We start from the raw sequence: 27,090 nt of genomic DNA on the forward strand, positions 1-27,090 counted from the left end.
CGGAACAGGGAAAAGCGGAGCGGGCAAGGGGCAGGCCAACGGCGACAGGGCCCCCGCCGAGGGGGACCACGGCGCGGCAAAGGAAGGGCGGCCGGGAACAGGAGACAGGGAAGAGGCAGGGACGAGGGAAAAGGAGGCAGGCGGAAACGGAGGCAGACAGGCGAGAGAGGAAGACAGGGCGGGCCGCCCGCGGCGGGCAACGTGTAAAAAGGGGAGGACAATGGCGCCCTCGCAGGGGGGGCGAGGGAAAGGGGGGCCGGCATGGAAGGCGACCAGAGGGAAAACGAGAGACGAGACAAGGCAAAGTAGCAAAGCAAGGGAATAGCAGGGGGGCTGTCATCAACCAAAATTAAGCAACCCTGCGAAAATTCCATCTTCGGAAAACCGTTAAAGTAAGGCATTGTCTCCAGTTGATCAGGGGCAATGCATCTTAGGCTAAAACTATTTGAAAGGAGGACTTAAGTAGAGCAAGATTTATTCAGTTGTTTACAGAAAAAAAAAACAAAATAACTTGATAAAAATAATGCAAAATACACTTATTAAAAAAAAAAAAAAAAAACCATTCAGATACAAATTCAAGGCATGTAACACATATCATTTCACCAACCAATGGGAGTGTTATTTTACAAGAAGGAAAAAAATGCACAATGTGAACATCACGGTTCGATGCCCAAAATAACGTAAATAGAAAGACATATGTCCAGGGATTTGTTTAGAAAGGAGAATCACTGGGGTGACTGTCCTGGTAGAATTGAAAGTACAATAGACATGCGCTGAGTTTCAGTACGCCATCATGCAAGGACAAAGCTTGATGTTCAAACATGGGTTTTTTTTTTTTTTTTTTAAATCTCCCTTCCTCACACTGCTGTTGGAGAGCAATTAAATCAAGCTAAGATAGAGCTCTCCTAAATTTGGGTATGTAATAGGATAAAGAAAGGAGTAGGGGAATGAAACCGAGATTTGGTTAACTCTGTGTGGTGTGGGTGTGTGTGTGGCCTTATATATGTTTAAATATTTCTCTGTCTAGTCTTCCATGCAGAATCTATGGGAGAAGGAGCAGTCCCTGAATAAAAGAGGTGGTAGTGGCAATGCAAAAGGGCCAGCAGAGTCTGTTTCCTCAACCTACTTAGGACCAGGATCTGGGAATAATCTCTGTACAACAATATTAGGAAACTGCCAAGGTTGGAAGAGCCAGCTATGCCCTCGTGAGCCTTCCATACTGTACCTCTCCTCCCAAACATACCCCTGACCCTGATTTAAATATAATTAAATCAAGATGCCTCCAGGCTCTATGTTTCTTCAGTTTCCTTCCTTCCAGTTATTTGGATATTTTTTATTCATTCATTTCAAAGATCCCATTGTGAAAAAGGCAGGTATATATAATCAATGAAATAAAATAAACAAACAAACTTCATGCACTGCCTTCAGGATTTCATGGGCCCTGGCTGACTGATGGCCAATGCATGATGTTTTGGATGAATGAATGAATGAATGAATGAATAGTAAGAGTCTGGTAGGGTTGCATAATTGTCCACTATTACCAGGGTCAAAATGTGAACAAATTCGAGACCAATGTAGGACAACTGCAGGACAAAACTCAGCCCAAAATGTAGAGACTTAAGAAAATATGAGGACCTTAAATATCCTACATTTTGGGCTGAGTTTTGTCCTGCAGTTGTCCTACAGTTGGTCTCGAATTTGTTCCTACATTTTCCCTGGGAAATAGTGGGTCAGTGGACATGTAAAATATAAAAATTAATTAATTGTTATGCTTCTTTAAAGATCTCTCCGTCTCTCTCTCTATCTCTCCTGTGTGTGGTGTGTCTGTGCAGTTTTTCTCTGCAAATGTAACATATGAACCTAAGGTAATAGCAATGGCAACTAGGCACCATTCAGCACTGACTTGGAGGAGATCAAGCACTACATTTACATAATGTCTCAAGAGGGTTTTAAGTGTAAAAAGGTAATGTTTTGCATCAATTTATTTTCCGTTTTTGTCACAAGCTTAATGCAAAATCAATTTATGTTGTGGCATTTTCAGTTCTCATTATGATCTTTGTCACAAGAGGAGGTTTTTATCCCCCATAAATCTGAGGAAGGCAGCTGCATAATACGCACTAATACATTATACATTCGGTAATATGACCTTTCACGGTTCTGCGGTTTGACTGCCTGGTCAACTCCTCACTCTCTCTCTCTCTCCCTCCTCATTTTATGCCTTGGCAAACTAGGGAAGCAGGCGTAAAACCCTAAAAAAAAACGAGCCTCCCATCTTAGGCATGCTTGTTTCTACAGTAGTCAGGTTTTATTGATCCCTATTCTCCCCATTAATTCAGCTGACCAGAAGTGTGCTTGGACACTTTAGAGGAAAATAAGAACTAAGCAATATCTCCCATCTGGCCATCCTGATTTTAAAATGAGGTTGATAAAATACATTAACATATTTCACAAAACAGTTGTGGGTGTGAGTGTGTGAGATGCAGGATAATTGCTGTTGCTTTTTGCTGATTCCCATAGCCCTCTTTTTTGTTTTTAAAGCATATTTTGGAACTAAGGAAGTAATATCCATGTTTTTAAATATCCCCCCTGACTCATGAACAAATGCATACATTTGTAACTGGGTCCCTTCTGCATGGGCCAAATAACCCATCCCCTTGGTGGGAGTCCAGATGATGCAGGGCCCAAACCTTGATGTCTGCCCAAACAGACCAGGCAAAACAAGATCCTCAGTGTGCCCGTTCAGCACCAAACCCTGGGGTATAATCTCTTAATAAGAAGCAAAAATAAATAATTTTGCTCTGGATCTTCCGGGAATATCCAGAGCCCTTTATTCCAATCCAGGCAGCTGTTTAAAATGCATCCCAGTGTGCACCTGGTATTGCCACTGCACCCTCCTGCATTGAGGTCAAATGATTTGCCCAGCCATGTGATCATTTTCATATGCCTCTTTCTGCCCTGAGAGTGAAGTGCCATTTTGCAGTGGTGGATATGCCAGGGTGGCACAGGGGCCACGTAGTGAACAGTTGCCCGGCATTGGAATGGAAGGTCGGAACAGTAGTGTTCAGGACATCACTGGGGCCAGGACCAGAGCTGCCCCTGGAGTATCCTGGCCAGTGCAAACAGACCAGAGAGAAAAATCAGTTTGAAACCAGAATTATGGTTGGAACTCTACTTAGAAAGTAAGATAACCAAGTTTCCATTAGTGCAAACTATGGACATGGCTGATCTCTCTCTTTGTACCTTAACTTTCTCCCCAAATAAACACTGCAGTACAATCCCACTATTCACCCCATTCTCTACATAACACATTACTAGAAGCTGAAATTAAATATAAGCTTTGATAGTGCAAAGTGCCAGCAGTTTTGCAGTGCAGTGAAGTCCGATGCAAACAGGAGCACAGTTCATCCAATGTATATGTATAGGAGGAAAGGCAATCTTGTTGTGCTTAATAGCTTTTAGTTCCAGGTATGGCAGATATACAGGATACTTTTTGTAGATATGAGGGGGGAAGCTTTTTTATCCACAAACTGAACTCTGCATGTCCATTTGGGTAAAAAGCTACTAGTAGAGTATTCAAGCTTCAAGTTTTGCCAAAAACCTGCAGAACTAGGCAGAACATGAATTAATAAAAGGGTGGCCAAAAAAAAAAAAAAAAAAAAACAAATAAATAAAAAAATAAAAAAAAAATAAAAAAAAACCACACACACACAAAAAAACACAAAAACACACACACACAAAAAACAAAACAAAAAACAAAAACAAAACAAACAAACAAAAAAACCCTACAGCATCCACTGTTCTTTCTTTGAGGGAATGACATTGAAGCCTGCCATAAATGATAAATTTATCACATAGACCACTGTATAAATATACAGGAAAGCGTCTGTATAATGGTTTTTCTATATGCTAACAGCGCGTCCCTAAATAGAAAGGCTTATAACAAATATGTTCAAATCCACCGACACAGATATCTAAAATACAAAGTTCATTATTCTGTTTCTAAACTGATGGAGAAGAGAATGCAATGCTTTTCTCTCTCCATTTTAATCTTCAAGCAGGTAAATCTATCATCCAACACATCTCTCAGCATAACATGAGCTAAAAAGAGAAACACAGAGTAAACATCTGAGGTCATACAGACATCCGCAATTTGCTACTAGAATGTGTGCCTGTCCTTCCTCCCAGCATTTTAAAACTGCTTAGCACCTGCTTCATGCTGAAAAGGAAAAAATAAGAGGGATGCGCAGCTTAGGGGCACACTAAGGATCTTGTTTTCACCTAATTTGCAAAAGGTGCTATTTACGAATGGTGAGCAATATTATAGCCACAGGAAACACTCATCTTCAGAAGTGTGTTTTCAGATTGCTTTCCTCTCTTCTTCTTTGACAGGTATAATAGCGAGGCCTACCTTGCTCTCTTATCACCTCTGGTAACTGCCAATATGAACTGTGCTCTGGTCAGCTGCATAGTGCAGGTGAGTAGTGCTTCTGAGCAAGCAAAAAAGTGATCTGATGCACTTGCAGAGAAAGAGTGGGGAGAGGTCTGCCCTTTAATCTCTTTTTTGCTCCCCTGATTAAGACACACAAAAGGCGTTGGAACCATTTAATAGGTAGGTAATATGCATCTAGTAAGCAGAGTATGCATCATTACCTAGCCACTTACTCAGCAGTATGGTGGCCTCTTGAAATGCAACACCATGAAGGATATTTCCATTCGTGATGCAGCTCAGCATACAAATGTGTTGTTTTGGTAACAACAGTCAAGGCACCAGCATCTTCACCAAAAAGGTTGCCTTGTAAACTTTTGCATTTCACCCAGGCACCCAAGTGCTGTTGTTGTTTGTTTATGTTACTTGGGATTCAAGATTACAGGTAATGGAAAATGGAATTCTTTTTTTTTTTTTTTTTACTGGACAGTATATTTCTTTGCAAGTAATACCTTTGATTTCTACTATGTTGCGCAAAACAAAATAGTGCACAGACAAAGAGCTTCATGCTAAAACCAGGAAATAATAAAAAAAAAGTTTAATGGTAGTGAAACTAAATTAAACGTCCACATGACAACTGGAATAATATATAAATTTGGTGCATTGGCATGAGTTAGTTGAGTAGTACGATTATGATAATTTCAGATTTTTTAATTTTTCGGCTTCCATTGTTTTTGGACTTCACATCCCAGAAGCCCAAGCCAACCTGGCCAATATATATTTAAGACCCTACATGGTTTGGGTCCAGGTTACCTCCCAATATAGCCTCCCTATATGCTCAGGTCCTTGGCAGACATTTACTCAGTCAGCAAAGACTAGGTTGACAACTGTTAGCCAGAGGACCTTTTCTTCAGTCCCCCAAACGGTGAATTACCGCCGTAATAGACTCGAACAGCTGCATACACTGTCTGAATTTGAAAGGGCATTGAAGACCAGTCTCTTCCGGCAAGACCTATCCAGATGATTTTAAAATTGTGAATTTTAAATGGGGGTTTTAAATGTGGATTGTTTTAATATTTGTATGCTCCAAACACACTGCAGAAATAATCCAGTTTGAGACAGTTTTAATTGCCCGCGGCATGCAGGAATTACTGGAGCTGTAGTTTATTGTGGCATGAGAGCTCTCTGACAGAGAAGGCTAAATGTCTCAAAAAATTACAGTCCTAGCATTCCTTAGCATAGAACCAGGGCAATTAAAGTGGTCTCAAACTGGTTATTTCTGCAGTGTGTTTTGACCTACATCTTATCTGCCATTTTAAACTGATATGTGTTTTAAACTGATATGTTTTAAATGAATTGTTATTTAATTGTTGTTGTCCCCCACCTTGATCCATAGGGAGAGATGGGTAAGAAATGATGATGATATGATAATCATAGAATCATAGAACATAAGAGTTGGAAGAGACCACTAGGGCCATCCAGTCCAACCCCCGCCATGCAGGAAACCAAATCAAAGCATCCCTGACAGAGGCCATCCAGCCTCGTTTAAAGACCTCCAAGGAAGGAGACTCTATCACCCTCCGAGGGAGTGCATCCATTGTCGAACAGCCCTAACTGTCAGGAAGTTCCCCTAATGTTCAGGTGGAATCTCTTTTCCTGTGCTTGCATCCATTGTTCCGGGTCCTGTTCTCTGGAGCAGCAGAAAACAAGCTTGCTCCCTCTTCAATATGACATCCCTTCAAATTTAAACAGGGCGATCATTCACCTCTTAACCTTCTTTTCTCCAGGCTAAACATCCCAGCTCCCTAAGTCGTTCCTCATAGGGCATGGTTTCCAGACCTTTCACCATTTTTCGCCCTCCTTGGACACGCCCAGTTTCTCAATGTCCTTCTGAATTGTGGGTGCCCAGAACGGACACAATATTCTAGGTGGGGCCTGACCAGAGCAGATACAGTGGCACTATTACTCTCTGATCTAGACACATACTCTATTGATGCAGCCTAAAATACATTGGCCTTTTGCTGCCGCATCACCTGTTCACTCATGTTCAACTTGTGGTTACTGGACTCCTAGATCCCTTTCACACGTAGTTTTCATTCAGCCAGGTGTCACCCATCTAATCTGTGCATTTTATTTTTCCGCCCTAAGTGCAATACCTACATTTCTCCGTGCTGAATTTCATTTTGTTAGCTTTGGCCAGCTTTCTAGTCTATTCAGGTCATTTTGAATCTTGATCCTGTCCTCTGGGGATAGCTATCCCCCCTAATTTGGTATCATCTGCAAATTTGATAAGTAGCTTCCAATTCTGTCATCCAGGTCATTGATAAAGATGTTAATAGCACTGGGCCACAGGACAGAGCCCTGTGGGACCCCACTGGTCACTTTTCTCCAGGATGAAAAGAGCCATTGTGAGCACCTTTGGGTTCGGCCGTCAACCAATACATCCATTTAACAGTTCCTTTGTTAGCCCACATTTTACAAGCTGTTTGCAAGAATGCATGGGGAAACTTGTCAAAGGCTTACTGAAATCAAGATATAACTATATCCACAGCATCCCTTCATCTACCAAGCTGGTAATTTATCAAAGAAAGAGATCAGGTTTGTCTGCAGGACTTGTTTTCTGAAACCCATGTGAGTTTTTGTGATTATGGCATTGCCTTCTCTAGATTCACAGACTCTCGTTTAATGATCTGCTCCAGAATCTTTCCTAGTACTGATGTCAGACAACGGACATAATTGTTGGATCCTCTTTTCCCCCTTTTGAAGATGGGACAACGTTTGCCCTCCACCAGTCTGCTGGGGTCTCTCCTGTTTTCCAGGAGTTTTCAAAGATTATTGCCAATGGCTCCGATATTACATTGCCAGTTCTTTTAATACCCTTGGATGGAGTTCATCTGTCCTGGACTAAATTCATTTAGATTAATAAGGTGTTCTCTACTATCTCTTTACTTATCTGTACTGAATGCCCCTATCATGTCCTCTGCTCCATTATCTCAGGTTGAGCACCCTTTGTCCTTTCTGAGAAGACGAGGCAAAGAAGGTGTTGAGTAATTCTGCCTTTTCTCTGTCTTCTGTTAGCATTTTGCCATCTTCTCCACGCAGTGGCCCTACCGTTTTCTTCTTCCTTTTGCTGCGGACAATCCAAAAAAAGCCCTTTTTATGTTCTTAACCTCTCTAGCAAACCTGAGTTCATTCTGCGCTTAGCTTTCTGACTTTACCCCCACACATGCCGCTATTTCTTTGATTCCTTTTTGTGATTTCCCCCTTTTTTCATTTCTAACATGTTCCGTTTCAAACTTAGCTCGGTGAAAGTTCTTATCATCCATCCTGGTTTCTTGAGACACTCCCGTTTTTCTTTCTCATGGAAACTGTTTGAAATTGTGCTCAGATCTCTCTTTTGACAAACTCCCTTCCGTCCTGAACCCTTTATTTTTTAGTATTCTGACCATGGAATCGCTCTCAATACTCTCTAAGTTTACTGAAATCCGCTCTCCTAAAGTCTAGAATGCGTGTCTGACTATGCCTGGCTTCTCCTTTCCACTGTATTACAAATCCAGGAAACATGGTCACTTCCACCTAATGATCCCACCACTTGCACCCCATTAACCAAGTCATCCTTGTTGTTTCCCCCCCTTTAATTTTTACCAGATGCTCTCCACCTGGCTTCCATGATTGATGTCCTGGATCTCCCTGGTGTAAATATCTCTGACATATAGTGCTATTCCTCCTCCTTTGTTGTTTGGCCTATTTCTCTTTAAAAGTTATACCCCCTATTTCATCCATTCCAATCATGAGACTCATCCCACCAGGTTTCAGTGATGCCTATTATATCATATTTGCTTTGTTTACTAGGAGTTCGAGTTCACTTGCTTATTCCCATGCTCTGTGCATTAGTGAGAGACATCGCAGACCATAGTTCCTTTACTTACTGCCTGTGCAAGTTTTTTTTGCCTCCCACGTTGGGTCCTTGCACTGTTTGCCTTGTTTCCTCTATGTCAGTTTGACTATTTTCGCCATCCCTTTCGCCTTCCTTAAATTGTCCCCTTCCCCTCGAACCAGTTTAAAGCTTCCTGATCAAGTTCTTGAGACTGTTGGCAAAAACATTTCTTCCAACTGGCGTGAGATGCTACCCGCTGTTGCAAGAAGTCCCTCCTCGTGGAACCGCAGCCCATGATTGAAGAATCCAAATCCTTCTCGGGCGGCACATCTGCGAAGCCAGTCACATCCGCTATTTCCCTCTCCCTCTGGACCATGCCCTCAACTGGCAGACAGAGACGAGATGACAACCTGTACATCCATTCCTTTCAGCTCCCTACAGCGCCTCGTAATCCCTTGATGTTCTGAAGGCTGTGTCTTGCAGTATCATTAGTTCCCACGTGGACCAAAAGGAAGGGGTATTTGTCAGTAGGCTTGACCAGTCTTGTCAGCCTCTCTGTCCAATCCCGGATCTTTGCACCTGGAAAGACAAACACACTCTCGAGACATCTTGTCAGCCTACATATCACTGCTTCTGTACCCCTCAGCAAGGAGTCCCCCACTACGACACACACGCTCCTCCGAGGCTTAGCACGACTGTTCCCTCGGGTGGGACTCTCAGGCTCCCCTGCTCTGTCCTGAAGTCTGTCCATGCTGCTCTTCTCATCCCCTTGATAAGGAAAGAGCTTCAACGATTCTCTAGCTGCAAGCTCCCAGAACAATTCCTCTTGGCTTACTCTCTTTGTGACATTCCTCCAGCTGTCTGCCTCCTGGTATGGCAAGTGACCTCTTCCACCCTAGCATCTTCCTCTGCATGGTACCATCCAAGATGGTTAGTTTCTATTGTGTCCAGGAAATCCTCTTGTTCCCTAATATGCTGAAGTGTAGCTACTCTTGACTCCAGCTGCTGCACTTTCTCCTCCAAGAGTGCTACCAACTTGCACTTGTGCATAGAAGTTCTCGACTCTGTGGGCAAGAAGAGAACATCCCACAAGAGTTGCAGGTGACTACAGCAATCCCTCGTTGTCCATACTGCAAATCTTTAGTAATGACTATAACAGTCAATCTACTGGGAATACTTCTTCAAAGGAATGTACTGGCTGCTATCTGATACTAAGGCAAGGTTCTATTTCAGTATCTGATTCTAACCTGATGCCACTTGAGTAGAGTTGTTGAGTTAAAGAAAACTAAAACTAAAATTCCCACGCGTTAGGCTCTGGAAGTTGGTATATAAAGCTAGTCTGCTAGCTCTGCCCCCTTGTGACTCAAGATGTGACTCACAGAAGCTCCACCCTTCAGCACGAGCACACGGTCTCAAGCACACGGTCTCAAAATGGCTGCCAAACGCTCCTCCCTTCTCCTCTCTCTGGCCGGACTGCTCTGGAACGCTCTGGAAGTTGGTATATAAAAGCTAGTCTCTAGCTCCGCCCCTTGTGACTCACAGATGTGACTCACAGAAGCTCCACCCCTTCATAACGAGCACACGGTCTCAAGCACACGTCTCAAAATGGCTGCCAAGCAGCTCCTCTCCTTTTCTTCTCTCTGGCCGGACTGCTCTGGAACGCTCTGGAAGTTGGTATAAAAGCTAGTCTGCTAGCCCGCCCCCTTGTGACCACAGATGTACTCACAGAAGCTCCACCCCTTCAGCACGAGCACACGGTCTCAAGCACACGTCTCAAAATGGCTGCCAAGCAGCTCCTCTCCTTCTCCTCTCTCTGGCCGGACTGCCTCTGGAAGGCTCTGGAATTGTATATAAAAGCTAGTCTGCTAGCTCCGCCCCCTTGGACTCACAGATGTGACTCACAGAAGCTCCACCCCTTCAGCACGAGCAAACGGTCTCAAGCACACGGTCTCAAAATGGCTGCCAAGCAGCTCCTCTCCTTCCCTCTCTGCCGGACGCTCTGAAAGGCTGGAAGTTGGTATATAAAGCTAGTCTGCTAGCTCACACCCTTGTGACTCACAGATGTGACTCACAGAAGCTCCACCCTCACAACGAGCACACGGTATCAAGCACACAGTCTCAAAATGGCTGCCAAGCGAGCTCCTCCTTCTCCTCTCTGACCGGACTGCTCTGAAAGGCTCTGGAAGTTGGTATATAAAGCTAGCTGCTAGCTCCTCCCCTGTGATCACAGATGTGACTCACAGAAGCTCCACCCCTTCAGCAAATGACCACACGGTCTCAAGCACATCGGTCTCAAAATGGCTGCCAAGCAGCTCCTCTCCTTCCTCCTCTCTCTGGCCGGACTAATATTTGTTGTTGTTGCCAGAAATTATGGGAGCTGAGTCCAAAACATCAGGAGGACCAAAAAAAAATGGGAATCGTTGTTTTAGAACATTAAAATAGCACTTCCTGCTTTCCATGTGTGCGCTCTTGCAAGCTTATATCTTAAGTAAAACAATTTACCTTTTTTTGGCATTGTTTATCAGAGTCCTCTATTAAAGTTTCCTTGGGCCCGTTACACACGGGCACCCTAGGGCGGACTTAGTCCATGCTAGGGTTAGAAAGGGGTGTTTCTTCCACACGCCCCTAACCTTACCACGGACTGAGTCCGTAACAAATGGTGGCGGCCGTTCCACACGGCCGCTGCCATCTTGACTAGCGGATGCTCTGCGTCCGCACGTCGCACCCGGAAGTGATGCCGTGAGTGCGCAACTAGTGCCTCGCGGCGTCTCTCCAGGGCTCCTTCTCTGCAGCGTCCGGGAACCGAGCCATTTGGCTGCTACAGTTCCCCGACGCTGCAACCGGCGGCGGCGGCAGACCACCGCTTCTCAGCAGTCTGTAATGGTTCTTACTGAATGGAGACCAATCCTTATCAGATATATTTAATTACATTAGAATTTTGGAAACAATCAAAACTTCACTTTGCATTGAAGGGAATGTGAAACACTACACAGAATAAATGTGGTAGATGAAAAGAGGAAGCATTGTAATAAAGCTGGCATTATTTGGATCACTTCCAAATCAATTTGTGCTCACCAAGATCCATTAAGTTGCACAGATTCCAGTGCTGCTAACATGAGAAACAATGTAATTAGCAACACAATTATATGATCTCACTGAGATTTCCTTTATGTTCCGAAGTGCTTGATGACAGTGTACTCTTTCCTCCTCTTTGGATAGCTACCACCTTTTGCAGCACCCATCACTGTAACATCAATCACTTTCTTTCGTTCCATTTTTGCTTGGCTCCTTTGAGAACAGTTTAGGCTCAATTAGTTCCAGGGAAGGGTAGGAATGTGTATCCTAAACACAAAATATCATTCAGGGTGCAGCCACCATAATATTGTCTTTATAACTGCATGCATACTAGACTACTGATGAAAAATCTGACAAAATATTACACAGACAAAAATAGTTATCAGTGCTTTTGTCACAAAAATGGTCTTTTTTTTTTTTTTGTAGCCCTCAAGATTTTCATGTTAAAACCCCACATGTATTTCTGTGCATAACAGTCTCCTGAAACAGTTCAGGATATATAAGTACTGGAGAAAAACTGTGCTAAATTTTCACTCCTGTGTTATCCTTCCTAACCAGTCTGCTGCATGATGGAAAATCCATTTTTAGACTGGATCCACATCAACTTGTGAGTATCAGAGTCCTTGGAGTTTATCATATGCAACTTTCATGCCAACCCAGGCACAGGATGAGATTGGGCTGGAATGGGTGAAAACTGATTTTACCACATGCAAAATTGCTGCTGCGCTGCTGCTTGACTGTGCTCACGAACTAGCCCTTAATTGGGCATGAGGCAGCTGCACACAGTGGGCTAAACCCGGTGCAGCAGCGCAGTGTTGGCTACATTGCCACCTGATCATCATCCGTCCTCCAGCAGTGCTCTGGTGGCTGCTTTTGATACTATGGAAAGCTTCTGTAGTACCAACATTGCCCAATCCAGGGCTAGTTCGTGAGCATGATGATCTGGACTAGCCCTGTACTTACTGGCCAGTGTAGACAAGGCCTGTGTGACTAAAGTCCTTGATACAATCACTTACTTGATAGAATCTACTGTACCTACATTCTTGTGAGGAGCATGAAGAAAGGAAGGGTTGTTGTTGTACGGAGATGGGTACCTGCATTACTCTTCTCACTCAGTTTGTGCAGCAATTTAGTGTTAATTTGTTCAGGTTAGAACATTCAGTACCATTTTTCACATTTTATTTATTTTACAGCTTAGTAGTAGAAGGGTTGTTCTACAGTGAGAAATCCTGACAAGGAAGATTATCACACTATCAGTCACCGCTGAACCGTTGGGGAAGTGGGCATGAATGAATACCTGGCACACTTCCTCAGCGTTATGGAATCATCAACTGCCTCTAGCGTCATGGAATTGTTCAGGGAGAGTGACTTTCCTCTTAACGCTAAGTTTCCACTAAGAGGAAAGTCATTCTCCTTGAACAATTCAGTAATGCTAGAGGGACGCCAGAGGGAGCCGACGATTCACCAATGTTTAGGAAGTGCATCAAGCTTAGACACACCCATGCTTCCTGAATGACCTAGCAACGTTTTACCGGTGATTCTGCCAGGTATGAAAATCTTCAAGAAGAAAACTGAATTGATGAGAATCTTCATAGTTCAGGTGTTATTCTAAGGAAAACTGGTGTATGGTTGCCTGACTCAGAAAACAAATTTTTTTGTGCAGGAAATGCTGTAGTCAGGGTCTCATTAGGCATTAATTGGAAATGGTTATTTGTCATAGAAAACATCATTTTATTCACATTACGTAAACAGTATTTTCTGTTAAAGAAAATATGGTCTTCTAGGCAAAAGGTTACTGTTTTCTTCGCAGGAAATATTGGTTTGTTTGTTTTTAAAGAACCATGTATGAATTTTGCACATAACATATCCCAAATATATATGTGAATAGGCATTGAAAATGGTACCATTTTTGATGGCAGTGTCAAGACTGCAAAATTAATGCAATTTGACATCACTTTAACTGTCATGGCTCCATGATATGGAATCCTGGGATTTGTAGTTTGTTCTGGCATCAGGGCGCTCTGACAGGGAGCTAAATTCTCTGCTTTTTCTTCAGTTTCATGGGGTGAATTATCCAAGCTCTTGAATTCTTCTAAACCGACGACCTGCTCTCTCGATCCACTTTCTTCTCATCTTTTGATTTCTGTTGCCCCCTCTAGTTTACCTTTTCTTCTTTATACTATCAACCTTTCTGTCTCTAATGGCTCCTTCCCTTCTGTCTTTAAGCATGCTTTAGTTTTGCCAATCTTGAAAAGGCCTTCTCTTGATCCATCTTTTCTCTCAAGCTATCGGCCTATCTCACTTCTTCCTTTTCTATCTAAGGTTTTAGAACATGTTGTTTATTTTTGCTGGAGTTTCTTACTGCTAATTCTATTCTTGATCCTTTTCAGTCCAGCTTTCGCCCACTGCATTCTACTGAGACTGCTCTTACTAAGATCACTGATGATCTTTTAATGGCTAAGTTTAAAGACCTTTGTTCTATTCTAGTCCTCCTGGATCTCTCTGCTGCATTTGACACCGTTGATCATGGTCTTTTGGTGGATTTACTCCAAGACCTGGGTTTTGCAGGATCAGTTTTAAATTGGTTTAAATCCTACCTGTCAAACAGATCTTTTGTGGTGGTTACAGGAGGTCAGGTTTCTGCTCCTGTCTCATTAGCTGTTGGAGTCCCTCAGGGTTCTGTCTTGGGTCATTTACTGTTTTCCCTTTATACCCTGTCCCTGGGAAATCTTATTAGCTCCTATGGCTTTCAATATCACCTGTATGCTGACGACACCCAGCTGTACTTCTCTACCCCTGAGATTTCACCAGGTGTTGAGCAGCGATTATCATCACGTCTTGCTGCTATCTGAGTGGATGATTCACTGGCATCTGAAGCTCAACATGGCTAAAACTGAGTTACTTGCCATTTTTGCAATATTCTTTGTCAATTACTGTGAATGACATTTCCAATCAATCTGTCAATGAGGCCCATAGTCTTGGCTTCTTATTTGACTCTTTGTTTTTGTTCACTCCACAGATCCAGGCTACAGCCAAGTCATGCAGATTCTTTCTTTATCATCTCATCAGAAATCGGCCTTTTCTTTCTGTGTCAATGGCGAAGACTTTGGTACATGCATTGGTGATATCAGGCCTAAATTATTGCAACTCCTTGCTAGTGGGTCATATTCACTCCTATGGCTTTCAATATCACTTGTACGCCAACAACACTCAGCTGTACTTCTCTACTCCTGAGGTTTCTCCAGGTGTTGAACAGCAATTATCATCATGTCTTGCTGCTGTCTCTGAGTGGATGATTCACCAGTGCCTGAAGCTCAACATGGCCAAAACTGAGCTACTTGTCTTTTCACCCAAGCCATCTTTGCAATGTTCTTTGTCAATTATTGTGAATGACATCTGTGTTCAGTCTGTCAATGAGGCCCATAGTCTTGACTTCCTATTTGACTCTTTGTTATAATTCACAGATCCAGGCTACAGCCAAGTCATGCAGATTCTTTCTTTATAATCTCATCAGAAATTGACCATTTCTTTCTTTTTCAATGGCGAAGACTTTAGTGCATGCATTGGTGATATCACACCTGGATTATTGCAATTTATTGCTAGTGGTTCTTCCTATTTCCCACCTTAGTTCCATAATCTCTGTGCAACACTCAGTGGCCAGGATCATCTTCTTGCCCATCGCTTTGATCATGTTACCCTCTTGTTGTTATCCCTCTATTGGCTCCCCATTCCTTTCAGAAGCCAATATAAAATTCTTCTCCTGACCTTTAAAGCCCTTCATGGCTTGGCTCCTTCTTAGTCAGTGCACATTTCTCCTTACCTCTCTCCATGCCCTTTGAGACCTTATGACACCAGTCTCCTAACCCAGCCAAGGGTCTCTTACTTCTCTGCTTGAATTCACCCCTTCTTCTGTGTTGTTCCTCATGCCTAGAATCACCTCCCCACACAATTAAAAACTATTACTTCCTTGGCTTATTTTAAGACCGAACTGAAGACACTCTTGTTTAGGGAGGCATTCCAAATTACTGGTTGTTCATCTGCTGCTTACTTTGTTCTTATTTTATACTAATTAGTATCATTTTAGCGATATTTTAATCATGTAATGTTGTTGTTTTAGATTGTACGCCGCTTGGCAGGTTTTTATTATCTTTTTTTCCTTTATTTTATTTGATCCTTACTATGTAAAGCACTGTGCAAACTTTACAGCACTCTATAAATAAATGTTAATAATAATGTTAGCACCTCTCCCTACACAATCCACCCCACACTCTCAGAACATCTGGGAAGAATTTATTAGAATACCATAAACCCAGGTTAATGTCAACTTCCCATAGATCATTAATGGTCGCAACCCCCCCAAACTATGGAGCAGCCTACCAGAAGAGATCCGTCTTATCACCACCTTAGATTCCTTTAAGAAGGCAATTAAGACAGATCTCTTCCCGTGGGCTTATCCATCTGACCTCTTATAGGAGATCTTTAAGATAAAATGCTTCACTTCTGGTTATGATGTATGTTTTCTAAATGTTTTAGATGTTTTAGCTATTTTATTGAATTAATAATAATGTCGGTGTTTTATTTATTGTATTTTATAGCTGTACTGTGTTAATTATTTGTTGATGTAATCCCACCTCGATCTGCAGGGAGAGGCGGGAAAATACAAATAAGATTATTATTATTAAATAAATATCTCACAAAACTACAGTTCCTAGCAATCCATTGCACTGAGACATAGTACAGTGTGCCCTTGCCTTACACTATGGATCTGTTCCTGATCCCTCCACATAAGGCAAATAGTGTGTATGCTCGAGCCTCATTGAAAAAATAATGGGGCTTGTGCATGACATGCCATGGCTACGCACACCACTGCAACCATAAAAGGCGTAAAAGTTACCTGTGTATGATGCGGGCGCACTGTAGTTAAAGTGGTGCCAAACTGCATTAATTCTGCAGACTTTTTTGTAGTGAGAAGATTGCTAAAATTACTTATTACTTTCTTTAAGAAGAAAAATGGGGAAGAATTACATTCTTACTATAAATAAATAAAAGAAATAAAGAAATAATAAATACTATCTAATCTAGTTTGCAGAGTGATTGGTCATTCACTTGCCAGAAACCCACCAGTCAGACACAAGGGCAAGAGGATCCTGTTGATTATGCTTACCAGCAACTTGTAGCAAGATTCACGTCATTTCTGGTACAGAGGTAAATATATACTTATTACAACTAGTACCTATCAACAGTTTCATCCTCTATCAAATTTTTCAGTCCACTTTTGTAACCAGCCATTCGTGCTGAGGACCAACACAACATCTTGTAGTAGGAAATTCCACAATTTAATCATGTACTTCTCTGAGTCCTGCCTAAGTCCTCCACTAGTCCTTTGGCCATTCTCATTCCAAACATGCACTGACTATTAAGGAAGAAGGCCAATGGTAAATCAGATCAAGAAGCATGGCATCCCAGTACCCTTAGTTAATTTACAGAGGAAGACAGCAACTCTGGGTGAAGAGCCCATGGCACGGTTGATAAAGAAATGTGGTGAGCAGTTGAAATAAGGACACATGATGTTACATGCCAACACATTAAGGCCAGATATTCAAAGTGAATTTTCACCCAGTTGCTAGGAGATTTGTAGACCTCAAAATCCCTAAAGGCACTAGATCCCATCTGATCTTAGAAGCTAAACAGGGCCAGTCCTGATTATACTGACTGATTGTTTGTATTTATAGCCTGCTTTTCAGAAATGCTCTCAGAGTGGCTTGCTAATTAGTAATTAGACAGTTCCCTGCCCTCAGGCTTGCAAACTAAAGACATGAGTCCAGCAGAAACTGACACTTCTTCTCTCCCTCCAAGGCCTTTCTTCTGCCTCTGGGTTAGGCATGGTGGAATTGTGCTTTCTTCTTCTTTCCTCCCCCAAGGCCAGGGCATAGGCACTTGGAATGGAGGGAAAGCCTTTCTTCTGCCTCTGGGTTAAGCATGGTGGAACTGTGCCTGCCTCTTTCTCTCTCTCTCAAAGCCAGGGCAATGGTAGATGGGATGGTGTGAGGGCCTTTCTTTTGCCCCTGGGCTAGGCACAGTGGAGCTGTGTTTGCCTCTTCATCTATCCCTCTGAGACAGTTGGAATGGAGGGAGCTAGGACTTATTACCACTGATTAGTATTCAGACAGGAGACCGCCAATGAGTATCAATGTTGTAGCTGTATTCCAGTGGAAGAAACTTGCAAAGCCACATATGAGTATTCCTTGCCCAAGAAAACCCTATGAAATTCATGAGGTCGCCATAAATCAATAGGTGACTTGAAGGCACATACACACATATAAATCCCTTAAGAAGCAGCTCCAAAAGCTCAAGCCCAGGTTTTCTGGCAATGTTTAATATTATAGCCTCTTGGTCAGCTTGATTTCTCTTGAGTGCTTCCTTGCATCCTGACCTACTGCTAAGGGCATTTTTCATACTTCAGTCTGATAGAAAAGGCTCATTTAATCCTGTTACAAGTTGGCATACTTGGCTTGTAAGACAGAGCCCTTTGCTTGTCTCCTCGGGGAAATAAGCACTTTTAAAAGTAGTGTAGATTTGTAAAATGGCTTAAACAAATACAACAAAATGCTACTAGTGAGTCATTCTGTTTTGTGCTTCCCACTAAGATGACTGTAATGAAAAAGGTGAGTTTTTATGTGCTGTTATACAAATTCATCTGTGACTTTATTTCTTTATTGTCCCCATGTTCCCTAGGGCAGCCAATTTCTTTTTCAAGCAGCAAAGACTCCACAGACCCAAATACCCAATTGCCAGAGGAGGCATCACTTTACTTTTTTATCACTGAAATCCCTTGTGGAATACCAGTTGTTTTTGCAGGAGCAGAAAGGTGAAGGACAAAAAGCAGGTGCCAATTATCTCATGATTCTGAAAAGCAAGGATACTGAAATTCACTCAAAATGTAAGCTGGGAAAAGCATATACAGGAGTCAATAAACTACTGAATATAGCACACTTGCAGTGACTACATTAAATAGAGATCTGCATTTTTAAACACTGCCCTACAACAATTTGGGGGTACTAGCCACTAAGATACTGTTCATTATTGAAGCAAAATTGGGAAGATGAAAACTTCTAGATGCTGTTGGAATACATCATTCCATGATCCTTCACCACTGGCTAAGTTACTCATGGCTGATGGACTACATGCTTTCTCACTCCTCTTTTAAGTGGGTATTATGACATATCCACACAATGCTTGCAAATGCTAATCCTATTCTATCAGTCTTAATATAGGTTAAAACCTAAAGTTGTTTTTTTTTTAAATCTTTTTGTTTAGTTTGTGGGGGCTTTGGCTATACAGCAAACAATATTGGCCACATACAGGAGGCAGATATTTCCATAAAGTGGGTTCAGTCATGCTGTACCATCCTTGTGCGGGTACCTTTGTGATTATATGGGATATATTTAGATGAAGAAATGCCTGTTGTTTGTTGAGAAGACAGTGCAAGACTGCTTGGGAGAACACAATGCATCTCTGAGAACTGATTCTATTGTAAATGTCTTCTTCAAAGGGAAAAGATCAGTTAATTAGATATACAAGCAGGGTTCTGCAGAAAAGGTCTAATGGAAGAACATGTGAGACTCATGTGTCCTCCAAAAGCCTTGTTTCAATTGTATCCTGTCATTTTCAATATATTTTACTCTATTTGGGGGGGAGGGAGGAATAAAATGTTATGTAAAGATTTTCTCTTTTTCTGAAGAGACAGACAATTCTTTTATCATGCTATAGTGAGATACTAAGTAGAGTACGGACTGCAGGAAAATGAAGTCAGGTTCTCCACTTATCTTTTTAAGTATAGGGATTCTGTTGTAATGGTTTGATGTGATGATCTGGCAGTCCCTCTGGCTCTGAGGAGTTCCACCCCAGGTCTCCTTATATAGTTTGCACTTCTGCTGACATTACTGTAGCAGAAGTCCAGATTCAGAGATGACTGGCTAGCTATAAATATTTCTTCTTAGATGGTACAACAGAGATAACTCCCCTGCAATTTTTCAAAATATGCCAGAGCAGTATATCTGCATCCTATCTAGTTTTTAGATACATAGCCACGTTAGTATGGAATATCAGTATGCAAAGGGACCTTGCAGCACTTTGAGACTAACTGTGTGAAAGAGGTTATAGTATGAGCTTTTGTAGATGCAGACTACTTACACATTAGGAAGTAGACTCAGGGGTGAAACAGACTGCCCTGAAGGAGCAGCTTGCCGCCACCCTCTTGAGTGTCAGATCAAGGCTGTGACAACCAAATGCTGCGGCCCTGATCTGGTGGTTTTTCTAGGCCAATGCCACATGTTTTTGGCCTGGAAAAAGGGCACCGTTGCAGCTCTGGTGACACTTTTCTGTGCTTCTTTTGGTGTGCGGTGTGTGAATGTCACGCTAAAGGAGCACCGAAACACCACCCACCATGTGGTTAGGTGGGCAGCATGATGCCAGCTTGGGTGAACAGGTGCAAAGGGAGAAGCTTCTCCCCGGCGAGGAAGTGCTCTCAATCTTTCTACATTGGAGCAAAGATGGGCTTAGCTAGTGTGAGTGTAGGAGGCTTACAGAGGCCACATGCCTTGGACTGGATACTGGCATGGATTGGGAAGGGGAGCGCTTTTAACTGCAGGAGCTGCTCCAAGACAAAAAAATAAAAAATAAAAAATAAAAAACACAAAAAAAACCCTCTTTCCAAGAAATGATCCCAGATACTCCTCCCTCACCTTCACCAGAGACATGTCTTCCCCATCTTCAACTGCCCCCCTACAAACATTGCTGCTTCTGTTACCCTTTCTCTTTGTCTGACTGATGAAAGAAAACAGGAACAGCACAACATCTCCAATCTGCCAGCCAAGTCCCAGCAAAGCTCACAAATCTTAAGTAGGGTCCCAAATCTGAAAGCTCCTTTTTACTGCTGCTTGTCCTGCACTGCCATGTGCTCTAACTCCTTGCTCTAGTAAGTCAGTCTGTCCTCCAGTGGTGCCACTTTGAACCATAGAAGTGATATCCTGCACCCAAGCCTTGCAAGAGTTTCCCAACTGCCACTGCCACCACCAGTGAAAGATGCAGCTAAGGGAATAAGTTAAACAACTGTTTGTGAGCAAATGTGGGCAGGTGAAGAGCACGAGACACCACCAAACAAAATGATCAGTGAGGTTGCATTGTGGTTTTCAAAGACCTTGAAAAGACATTTCATTAACACTCATCCCCACCATGGTCCTAAAGGCTGCTAATTCCCCTTGTCTTTCTTATACACCAGTAATTTGTCTGAAGCCCCCCTGCTGCCCCCTTTTCCCCTCACTGCCCCCCTGGATCTTTCCACCACCTAATGGGGACATACTGTGGGAATCAATGGCATAGACCATCTACCCTACTCACCAGATTTTGTTCCATCTGAGTAAATCTTAAAAAGAGTTTGAAAGGAACAAAGAACCTTTTCAAATTATTCAGAGGTGATAGCAGCAGCAGAACAATATTTCAGTGACCAGACCTCAGAATTTTTTTTTGAAGGTGTAAAAAAACCCCAGAGAAACAATATGCCAAGTGCTTCAAACTTCAGGGTAATATGTGGACTAGCTCTAGGCCATTTTTTTCTTGGTCAGGGTGAGAATTTTTCAGCACCCCTTCATAGTTCAAGCACCCTGAGTCTTTCCTCATAGGGCATGGTTTCCAGACTCTTCACCATTTTAGTCGCCCTCCTTTGGACTCGCCCTAGTTTCTCAATGTCCTTTTTGAATTGTGGTGCACAGAACTGGATACAGTATTCCATGTGAGATCTGACCAAAGCAGAATACAGTGGCACTATTACTTCCCTTGATCTAGACACTATACTTTTATTGATGCAGCCTAAAATTGCATTGGCTTTTTTAGCTGCCGCATCACACTGTTGACTCATGTTCAACTTGTGGTCTACTTGGATTCCTAGATCCCTTTCACATGTAGTCTCATTCAGCCAGGTGTCTCCCATCCTATATTTGTGCATTTCATTTTTCTGCCCTAAGTGCAGTACCGTATATTTCTCCTGTTGAATTTCATTTTGTTAGCTTTGGTCCAGCTTTCTAGTCTAGTTTAAATTTTGATCCTGTCCTCTGGGGTGTTAGCTACTCCTCCTAATTTGGTGTCATCTGCAAATTTGATAAGTATGCTCCCAATTCTGTCACCCAAGTCATTGATAAAGATGTTGAATAGCATTGGGCCCAGGACAGCACCCTGAGGGACCCCACTGGTCACTTCTCTCAGCTAAAGGTAAAGGTATTTCTCATTGTCAAGGTTATCAGGTCGTGTGTGACCATAGGGGGTGGTGCACATCTCCGTTTCTAAGCCAAAGAGCCAGCATTGTCAGAGAGTCTCTGTGATCATGTGGCCAACATGATTGCACAGAACGGTGTTTATCTTCCCACCAAAGTGGTACCTATTTATCTACTTGCATTTGCATGCTTTTGTACTACTTAGTTGAAAACTGAGACTAGTGACAGGAGCTCACCCCATCAGGCTGCAACTGGGCTGTTGGCATCCTATTTCCCCCCCTTTTGAAGATGGGGACAATGTTTGCTGCCCTGCAATCTGCTGGAACTTCTCCTGTTCTACAGGAGTTCTCAAAAATTATTGCCAATGGCTCTAAAATTACATTTGCTAGTTATTTTAATACCCTTGGATGTAGTTCATCTGGTCCTGGAGACTTAAATTCATTTAGATTAACCAGATATTCCCGTACTACTGCTTTATTTATTCTGTGCTACATTTCCCTTATTGTGTCCTCTGCTCTATTTTCCTCAGGTTGAGCACCCTTTTCCTTTTGTGAGGCAAAGAAGATATTGAATAGTTCTGCCTTTTTTCTGTCCCCTGTTAGGAAATCATATAATTGTAGTGTGTACAAAGTTTGTACATTCTAAAGTTCTAAACTAAAACCAGTTTTTCTTTTACATGCAATCTTCCAAGTTATTCCTTGGGAATCTAATTAAACAGACTAGTCTTCGGTTCTTAGTTCTGTTAGAAAAATGTTTTCCTGAGATGCAAATATTTACACACTAATCCAGGAGTAAGTCATATCAAACTGCATGGGACCTACCTCTGAATAGACATTCATAAAACCAGACTGTTAACTATAATATGCTATCACATGTCTGCACTAGGCATTCCAGTGAACACAAGTTTTTCAAAATTATGCTTTAAATAATGTAATTCTAAAGATTGCTTTTCAATGAAAATTGGAACCCTTCCATTCCACACACATGGCATGATACTTGATAAACATGTTCCTTTTGTGGTTAGCATCTGAAATTCATACTGAACAAAGACTTTGAATTTAGGAAGACTTTTTTTAAAATGGCATTAAGGGTTCTTTTAAATCTCTACAATAATATCTACTAAGGCAAAGTTCCACACATCATTCATGCAGCATTACAAACACGGTTCTAAAGTCCATATTATTTTCCATTTTTGTGCTCTTTCATAATGCTAGAAGAACTGACTCACATATATAATGATTTTGTCCTCAAAACCTTTTGCTGGGGGGGGGGGGGGGGGGAGTGGAGAACACAGAGAGAAAAGAAATTAACTGAAATTACAATGATCTTGGCTGGCAAGGCACATCTAATCATTGCTTGTATTCAAACACTTTAAATCTTATTTTTATTCAAGCCATATTTTCAGAGCCTGAGGCTGCTGACTCTTGAGTTGATGTGCAGAATAATCCAAAGCCTGGGGAATATTTCCATTAACTGCAGCACTGTTTCAGTTAACTTAAAATATCAAAATTGAAATAAGCATCTCACTCGAACAGTTGTGTCTATTCTTTGCACTGCAAGCAAATGCAAAACAATAAGTTCTGATCTCAACTGTGACAGGTGAGGTGGAAAACTTACTGTACTAGGGGGTCCTTGTTCTGAGGATAATCTCAAAATGAATCCTGATGGGTTGCCAGCACTAGTTGATCTTAGCTTCAGCACTGGAGGCTGTCCAGTTGGTTTAGCAGGGTTTTTAAGGCCTACCACCAAGGACACTTCCCTTAAGGCCAGCTCAAGAAATATTATATAGTAAGGAGCTTTGGATTTGCTTTACCAAAGATGAGAGAATTAACAGAAATGACCGATATATCCCAAGAACAGATGCTTAACAATTGTGCATTCCTAGCTTATATGGAAAACTTTAGTGAAACTTTTAAAAGAAACAGGTTGAGAATGCACACACACATATATAAGGGGCAAAAAATGTGTGGGTCTCCAAATGTTGTTAGATGGCAACATTTAACAGTCCTGGCACAGGTAATAGTGAGAGATGATGGGAGTTGTCAAGCAACCTCGCACACCTTTATCCCTGATGCAAATAAAACAATCTGTTATTTTATTATCAAATAAGGTTAGTGATCAAGATCATATACTGTATCAAGATTGTATAGCCTAGATCTCTGCACAGAGTTAGGCCATAACTGTATTACACAGCTCTTGTACTGAATAGCAATGTTGTGCAACGGATCTAAGACAGCAAATGTGCAACTAAATACATAATCAAATATGCATGCAAATCAATTCAAAAACTACATTCATGCATAATACCATAACTTTGGCATTACATGGTGCAACTATGCTTCCATAACCTTGCAGTAAATGCAAATATTCCACATTGGATAAATATGTCCTATTGCTTTTGTAGGAGAACTTGTAAGCTGCCTTAGGTCCCGTCCTGGGAGAAAGACAGCATATAAATGAAAATAATAATAATAATTTAAAAAATATGAGTAAGATACCAACAGGTTTCTGGCAAATGTACCTTAGTTACATTTTAACAGGGGCCTGAAACAGATGGGCCAAAAGTGCCAGCTTTGGCCTTATCTGGGGTCATAGCATTTACATGATGCACATGCCCAGATTAGGTTGAAGTTGCAATGCAGCCCAAACCAGGCTACACAAAGCATTCCTTTTTGGGACCATGGTTGTAGCCCAGATCATGGCCCAGAGCTTGTTGTCACCATGGTCCTGAAGCAATTAGGGTGGGAGCAGTAGCATCATTGGGGGTATTCAGGCCACACCAGGTGACATCTTGTTTCATCCATGCATGTATGTGCCATCCCTTGCCCCACATGCACACACTACTCTGGGCTGTGCATGTACACACCACTTCACATACACCCCTCACCACTCTCACCTGCCCACCTGCCTGCTCAGCTCTCTGCTCTCCACTCTGCCTGCCCATCTCTCTGCTCTTGCCTACCCAGTTCCTGTACACATCTCCAGCTGCTCACCCGCTCGCCTGTCCACCTCCCACATGCCTCTCCACCCTGTCTGCCTGCTCAGGCCACTCCAGCCTGCTCCGGCTAGCCTGCACCACTCCAGCCTGCCCACCCACCTGTCTGGCTGCTTGCCTCTCCTCCCACCTGTCCATCCTGCCTGCCTGCGTGTGCCACGTTGGCCTGCTCTGACCAGTGGATGCGTGCTCTGGCCAGCACCTGCACACCTGGAAACCACACTGGAAGTCCCGTCCCAGACGTCCCACCCTGCACTGGGTAACACTGGGTGGGAACAGCCTCTGACCACTCCTTTTGCCCTGTCTGTTTGAAGCCTTAGCTGGGCAGTCTCAAGTTTCAGGACATGTGGAGCATTTCATGTTAGAAAGATATTCAGAGAGAGTGTAAAAATATTTTTGGTCTCCTAACCTTGAAGATTCTAGGATGCCAAATGCCCAAGGTTGAAGCCTCATGTATTTTTGGCAATCTGAGGCTAGTCTAAGATGGGCTCATAACAAAGATGGACTGTGGTTTAATGCTGAGACAAAGTATTGGATGTGAGTCGGGCAGATGGCTAAAAAGAGAGAGATTTAGCTGGTACATTGGTCTGGGGATTGGAGAGCCAAGCAGGGGGATGTGAATTTCTGATGGTCCCCTCCCTAAAAAACAAAAACAAAAACAAAAACTCTCTCACAGCCTCCTTCCATTACATCATTTTACACAGGTTAGCAAATATGCAGCTCTTCAGAGGTTATCTGGGGTTTTTACCAGGAGCTGTCTTTTTCCCCAATGAAATGAATGGATCATTTCACCCTGTGAAATGGGGTGTATTCACTAAGACTTCTGAGTTCTGGTGGTTGATCATAGCTCACATTGACATTGTAACCAGGAAGGCCATTATTCCATCATATAACATATATTTCAGGTCCAAATTTGACAAGTTTCTTTTTAATAACCACCCATTCTGGTCATTCTGATATGTAAGAAATAAACCATTTATGAGAGTTTACCAATGATCATATTTAGATAGCCAGAGATTAGCTATCATGTTCAATTATGCTTTTATAATCATACACATAAAGCTGTCTACTTTGTTCACATTTTATCATAACCACATTTATGGTTATAAATCCTCAGTTTTGAGAGAAGCCCCCCCCCCCCCCCCCCCCCCCGGGCCTGATGGCAGTCTTATTCTGCTTTACAAAATTTCTCTCTGAGGTTATGCCAAGCATAAATGTATTTAGAGGCTAGCTTCATTACTTTAATGATTCTGAACTTTCACTATAGTCAATGCCATAGTGTGATGATTGTAAAAGAAAGCTTACCCTGAGAAAGTATATTTAGAAATAAAGCCCAAATGTACTTGCACATTCAGCACAATGGTGCCAAAATGCAGACACTGAAGATGGTTCTGTTACAGTGCACCTAGGGTGGTCATAAGTTGCATAAGGCATGCTTGACCTCCAGAGTCCCTCCCCAGTATTTCACCCAGACAAGCAAACTATATACCTTTGGACTGAAATTTGCTATTTGAATGTTATTACTCCAGGGATTGTTGTAGGCCAGGGGTTTCTGTGTGTGATGTTATTGTTGTTCTTTTAAGAAACAGCTGCTTTGTCTAGTCTAACACAAGTTGACAGAGGAAGAGAAATGGCAATCCATTCCTACAGAGGCTCCTGGGGCACAATTTCCTGTTTGAGAGTGAAACATTTCTCAGTGGGGGATGAGGTCAGAGAGGATAGCCCTGGATCTTCAAAAGTATAGTGTGTGTCACACAAGTACATCGGTGTCTTTAAGCATTAGGAACTAAATTGATATTTATTTATTTATTTATATTATTTTACTGACTTTATACCCTGCATTTCCCCCTAATGAGATCCTAGCCAGCTTACAATAATTGTAACCGGTCCAACGAAAACATTAGTTTACAAAACTTATCAACATTATTAAAAATATGACTAAAAATAGCTAAACACTAAAAACTCTTAAAACATATTTCAGATACAGTTTCAAGAAAAGATTAATGGCTGTATATACACACTTCTCACACTGCACACTAGATTGAAACAATGATGCAGAGTCAGAAGGGTAAGCATTCCTTTCTGCAAAAAGGGAGAAGAAGTGCTTCCAGTAGGGGACAACACTACCAGCCAAAAGACACTGTGTAGCTACTCCATCTTCCTCTTCTTAACAGATTTCTAATGGTAATAAAAGGCTGGAAAAATTGGGGGTAAACTATGAGAAGGTTATAAGCAGAAGGGGATACTGGTTTGGACCACCGGTGAGCTTATCCATCTGACCTAGTGTAAGAGATATTATTCCACCTCCTTGATTATTGTATGATTGCACTGTTTTTGTAGTGATGCTAGTGTAAGTTTTAATGTAATTATTACTGTATTGTATTTTATTTATATGTTTTCTATGCATTTTATGGCTGTAATCCTGCCTCAATCCACTTGGGAGAGGCAG

At 42.1% G+C, this 27,090-nt stretch overlaps 1 protein-coding gene across 5 annotated transcripts in view; it reads right to left on the reverse strand.

Annotated features, from left to right (window-relative positions):
* The window catches only part of SPOCK1 (SPARC (osteonectin), cwcv and kazal like domains proteoglycan 1), a 725,931-nt gene that overhangs the window by 108,832 nt on the left and 590,009 nt on the right, over positions 1-27,090 (reverse strand). The window lies entirely within an intron of this gene.

Source organism: Sceloporus undulatus, chromosome 2 (assembly GCF_019175285.1).
Source record: "Sceloporus undulatus isolate JIND9_A2432 ecotype Alabama chromosome 2, SceUnd_v1.1, whole genome shotgun sequence".
Taxonomy (NCBI): domain Eukaryota; kingdom Metazoa; phylum Chordata; class Lepidosauria; order Squamata; family Phrynosomatidae; genus Sceloporus; species Sceloporus undulatus.